The 5,741-nt window shown below is 39.2% G+C and overlaps 1 long non-coding RNA gene across 2 annotated transcripts; it reads left to right on the top strand.

The window, feature by feature from the left end:
* Positions 1,621-5,491, top strand: LOC110429864. Of its 2 annotated transcripts, none has more exons than XR_002447047.1 (3): positions 1,621-1,866; positions 3,892-3,979; positions 5,137-5,491. It is a non-coding gene; the product is annotated as an uncharacterized LOC110429864 (long non-coding RNA). The 2 variants fall into 2 exon arrangements; XR_002447046.1 differs by lacking the exon at positions 5,137-5,491 and adding an exon at positions 4,929-5,116.

Raw genomic sequence — 5,741 nt, forward strand, 5'->3', positions numbered from 1 at the left:
AGACGAACCTTTGAAAGACTTCATAGTGATCCCTGCCGACCTCTCTAGGAAGAGGGTTAAGAGATGAGCTACCTCGGGCGAAAGGGTAAATCATGACTCATGGGTAAAGATGTACAACCTCTGCAGAGTGTTAAAAACTAGTATACTAGCCGAGCTCACGGTCAGGAGCGGCCTTGGGGATTCTTGCATTAAGAGTGATGATTCTTGTTGTGTTAAAATACTCATTATTTATTGTTTAATGCTCTACATTATTTATGTCACATTGATCATGAGATTGTGGGAGCTATACAATCTAGTTGCTATACTTGCGGAGTTCGATATGGACTCACTCTTGCTATATCCACCACACCCTTCAGGAAAAGTTTTGGGCTTGTGATCAACCAGTCAGTTGGATCCTGTAGAGTGGAATTAATATCCGAAGTTAGAGTTATCTTCCGTTGTTCGCTGCTTAAGGTTATCTCCAATTTAGTATGTACGTTATATAATTTTATGCATTATCTTCTGATATTACCCCTTATTTGTAGCTATATGTGAGATTTGGCATCTAAGACTCACATATGGTGCATATCTGGTTTTGTTCTTAAAATCGGGTATTACAAAGAGTAAATTACACTGGCAGTCCCTAAACTATCACATGATTCTTATCTAAATCCTCAAACTATAAAATTGCATATCTAGATCCCTACTATTTAAGTTTATCATCCTCATCTAAAATAGTCATGTCACAGTCCATTAGCTAGCATGACATTTTAACGTAGAACCGTCACGTGGGTCTATAGCTCATAATCACATAGATGGTCTCTAAACGATTATGTGATTCTTACCTAGGTCCTAAACAATGAAGTGCTCATCTGGATCCCTAATCTATTAAAGTACTACAATCTCGGTCCAAAGCAATGTCTTGACATGATCTGCTAGTACAGTTGGATCTGGGGATGCGAGTGTGGGCATTGTTGTCCTTTGTGTGCTAAGACACCTCATGGCGACATGGAATAATTGGCTAGCAACAACTTCATTGTATGCTGTCCAGCAGTTCCATGTCACCTTGAGCGAGTGACAAGTCTTAGCACATATTTAATGACAGTGCTGACTAGTACATTCCTAGTCTAACCATACTGGCAGATGGCATATCAAGACATTTGCTAATTTCGGACTGAAGTGAGGATCACACCATAGTTTAAGAACCATCCTACTATGGACCACATTTTTTTCATGCTAGAGGGCAACATCAGCTAATGGAGTGTGACATGATTGTTTTAGACCAAGATGGCATACTTAAATAGTTTAGGAACCTAGATGTGTAATTTTATAGTTTAGGGACTTAGATGAAAATTGTGCAATAGTTTGGGGATCACTAGTGTAATTACTCAGTACTCTTTCCGTCCTGTAATCTCTCCTACTTAAAACATGTATCCAGGACCCGTCTACCAAACTCTCATGGTGAAGCCTCCTCAGCCCGCGCCTCACTCCTTGCCCCTCCCCAATCAGAGCCTCTATCCTCCACTCATGCCTGCCCTCCAATCCTCCCCACGCATCCAGACTCCATCCCCTCCTCTCCCCACGCAGCCACCCCATCCCCTCCTCTCCCCACGCACCCCGACCCCATCCCCTCCTCTGCTGAGCGCTCGCCTGTGCCCTCCGCTGCTGCGTGTGCTCGCGAGGGTGCGTGGTGCGCCGCCGCCGCCGATTGAACGGGAGGGCCGCCGCTGCCTCGCCCGATGCATGCCCTTCCACGACCGCTGGCGAGAGGTGAGGTTCTAGCCAGCGGATCGACGATGGCTTCCTTGCTCTAGCCCCAGCGGCTCCTAAGTCGACTGCCGCATCCCCGGAGACCGGCGCCCCGGACCGCCGCGGCCCCAGCGCCTGGTGAGTTCCCATCTGGTTCTTCCCTCCATTCTCTTCCGATTAGCAAGATCTTGTCAGGTCACGCCCAGGTAGCCTCCCTGTTCAAGACCTCACTTCAGAGTTTAAGGTAGTTGACATTAAGAGGTTCAATGGTTTGTTTCTGTCGTCTTGATGTTGATCCTAAAAATTGGTTAATTAAAGGATTCGTGGAACTCTTCAATCGATAAAAAAATTCCTCTACAATTTCCCACCAAAATTTTTTAGGAAATTAGTGATTGGGGGCCGCTGATATCAGTTACTGAAAGATGTGGTTACCTTTGCATGCTTAATTCCCTGTGTGAGGTGTGTTTTTTGTAACAAGGATGAATAACCTGACAAGGATCATCCTACTGAATATTTGAAAACTGAGTATAAGACAATTATGTTACTTGATGCATATTTCAACTGGGCTTCATCGCTGGAAATTATATCTTAGCAGTCGAACAGGTAAATTAGGCCTGATAATAGTTACCATCAGCACTACTCCTGAATCATGATGTGTAAATGGGAATCAATATCACTTAATTGCTTTAGATAAATAAGAATTTTGGTATGGCTATAGTTTCGTATTATTCTACCTTCTGCGTCTAGATATTACATCTTAGAGAAATCCAATATTTACAAAATATTGGTTTCTTGCTTTGCAGCAGAGTTAGTATCCAGTTTTCACTTCACATGGGTTAGTATCATATAACATTCTGGATTGCAGATTGCTTTAAATATGATACATAACAGGTGACAATAATTTATTAAATGGTAGTCTTCAGTAGGAAAAAAAATAAAAAGGGCACAAAATGCTAATATGGTTGTTGTCAATTTTTTATCCTATAAATTAGTGAGTACTCAAGTTCCAAGATAATGAGTTACTATATAGTGCTTGTCTGTGCCACTACTGCAACTATAGGGCATTATTAGGCATTTGGATATCTGTGTTATCTCTGCCAGTACTGCCAACATCTTCCTTACTTTTTTGTTACCTAAGGGACCAACCTTGCTTGGAGGATACACCATCTGAATCCATGCACCAATCGTCAAGTGTTGGCATGCAATCATCTCATAACAAAGCATAAACTAAAGCATGGTCTGCCCACAACCAAGTACTCAAGTATATGAATAATGGTCATTCCTGAATATTTTCAAGTTCATAATTTTATTGTTCAGTGATCATATCTGCTTGCAGAATTTAACTTCTACTTACAATTACAAATTTCTTGAAATAACAAAACATAGACTTCATTTTTTTCTACTCTGGATCATCTTGAGTGGTAGAACATTTTTTCTGCTTTGTAAGGTAAGATCATAAGAGAAGCTGCTCTCTGTGTGATCGAAACATATCAAATACTTATGCAGATCACTCTTCAGAAATACAGGCTTGTGCAGGTGCGTATTTTTTTGCAAGCTATTTCTGTAAGTTCTGGACGAGAGGGTCTATTCTATTAGTTGCTGGTTCATTACTATTCGTTGGCATATAGTATATATTGCATTGCCCTTGTTGCTATGAATTTCACAGACAAAATGGAATTCATGAAAAATTAGCTTCTATTCATGAATCTATGAAAGAAACAATGTTTTTTCATACGACTTAGTTTATACCACTGGAGGACCTCCTGTTTTCATAAGTGCTACTACTAAATAATGATTTACAGGAATACACAAAGAAACCCTTTTCTTGTTTATTTAACTTGCACTCTATTTCCTGGATAATATTTGCATGTCTAAATTGGTATTGATCACTTTGTTCGTATATGTTATCTGTGATTCATTGGTCCGTGTTAATGGACTCTGTAAAATGATAAAATCATAGTTTTGTTGTATGATCAGACATTTAATTTCTTATAGGCTGCAGTGTCCACTCGTGATTTACATTGATTTGTTGGTTTTTCAACCCAGCTCGGTAGTGGCCAGTTTGGTCTGGTTACTCAAAATCCTTCTTTCTCGATTATAGATGCCACATATGTGTTTTTTTGTTCCTTTTTAATTGCAACAGCCGGCATACCTTGCTTACAGGTACTTGTATATGTCAGCTTTGGAGCTGTGTCCTGGTCCTTGGAATTGCCATCTACCAGATCGGAGAGGGGGAGCAACAAAGACAGAGGTAAGGAAAAGGAAGGAATATGTTGTAGCTCTGTTTGCCTGCAGTGCTCACTACTATTGTTGAAGCCTAGCAACAACAACTGTGAACTCTAAATGAAAATTTTCAGCTTATTTTATTTCGGGAAGCCTGATTGGTCACTAGAGCTAAGTCAAATTTCTAACTGAACTAGATTTTTGAGTCAGATTTCATTTTTTAGCTCTTTTGCATATGAACAAAACAATATTTGGAGCTGGAAGCTATCATTTTGCCAGGCAATTTGATTCCATGCTTTGAGCTTCAAAATGATTTGATGAAATGACCAGTCATATACATATGTTTTGAGTAGGTCCTGAACATAGTATACTATGATGTTTAAGTAGCTCCAAAATTTACTGATTGGCTTCAGCCTATAGGTATGTAGGTCTCTTCAGTCTTGACATGCAGCTTTGCATCAGTATCTCCCATCCACATTGCTCCTTCTCCGTATTATTTTGTTTAGAAAACATTTTATATACAGAGAAGGTGGTGAGGCAATGCCAAGTGGTATGCAAGATTCGGAGATTTCACATTTTTATTTTTGCTGAAAGAATTGCTATTTCAACTAGATTGACTATGCATTTCGTGTACTTGCACATTCTGCTTTACTCATGTACATTTTTACTACAACATGTGAAATAATCATGTTCAGTTGTTCATATTACAAAAGCAGTTCTCTTAAATTCAGCTTAGGTTTGCATTGTTATCTCAGTCTCTATCTCTTGGATTCACTTTTGTAGCCAATTGTGAATAATTATTTTACATTCAGAAAAGTGATTCTATAGTTTTACATGTACTAGCTAGATTAGGTATGTATTTAGGAAAACCCTCCTTTATTCATGCTCTTACTTCATAGATATAGACTATTGAGTGTAGTATGCAATCTGTTTTTTTTTACCTGCACCCAACTCACTGCATGCATCGAACACTGCAGTTAGTGAATCCACCTGAATGCAACTTTTGCAACTTATCAGCCAAACAAACAAGACGAGTGAATATTCTTATCTATAAGGTCTTTTCTGTGTCAGCAAATTGCAAGCATCAAGCCTGTCAAGAAAACTACGACAGTCAAATTATTTATTGCACGAGCAAATAAAATGGCCTTATTATGACTTGGCTTGTAACTGATTATCTATTAGCAGGTTTTAGAAAATATCAATGTGAGCTTACAGTAAGAGAGCTCTTGATTCGATGGGCCCCGGGAGGGATGTAAACCGCTGCTAGCAAGGCCACAACTGCCACACAAGTGTGGGAGAAAGGGAGAGGGGCCATAGCATATGGCTTCTGGAGGAGGGTGACATCAGTAGTTTGAGAAGCCAAGCTCCCTATGTTTGTGATTGCAAGATGAAAGCAAAAACTTGGGTGGAAGCATGACAAGCACCATGCATGCTACAGATTTGCAAAGCTGTTTTTGTTTCTTGCTTGCTTAAAAAATGGCAAAATATATAAGTAGCTTTTGAAAATAGTTATGAGATTACATCAGTAATTTATATTTTACAATTAGAGTCATCACTTGATCTCTTGAAATACTAGAAAATATAGATTTTTAAACCCGTAGCAACGCACGGGCATGAACCTAGTGAAGTACATTATAGCACTAAAAATCCATCCTCAACTACAAGGCATTCTAGAGGACAAAAAACAATATTGCATTAAATACTTTCTATTTATCAACTGATCATCATTAATTATGTTGATCGTATTGTCGGATTAGGAAATAAAATGAGGATACATACGCCTTTTATAT

This window comes from Sorghum bicolor, chromosome 8 (assembly GCF_000003195.3).
Source record: "Sorghum bicolor cultivar BTx623 chromosome 8, Sorghum_bicolor_NCBIv3, whole genome shotgun sequence".
Lineage (NCBI taxonomy): Eukaryota > Viridiplantae > Streptophyta > Magnoliopsida > Poales > Poaceae > Sorghum > Sorghum bicolor.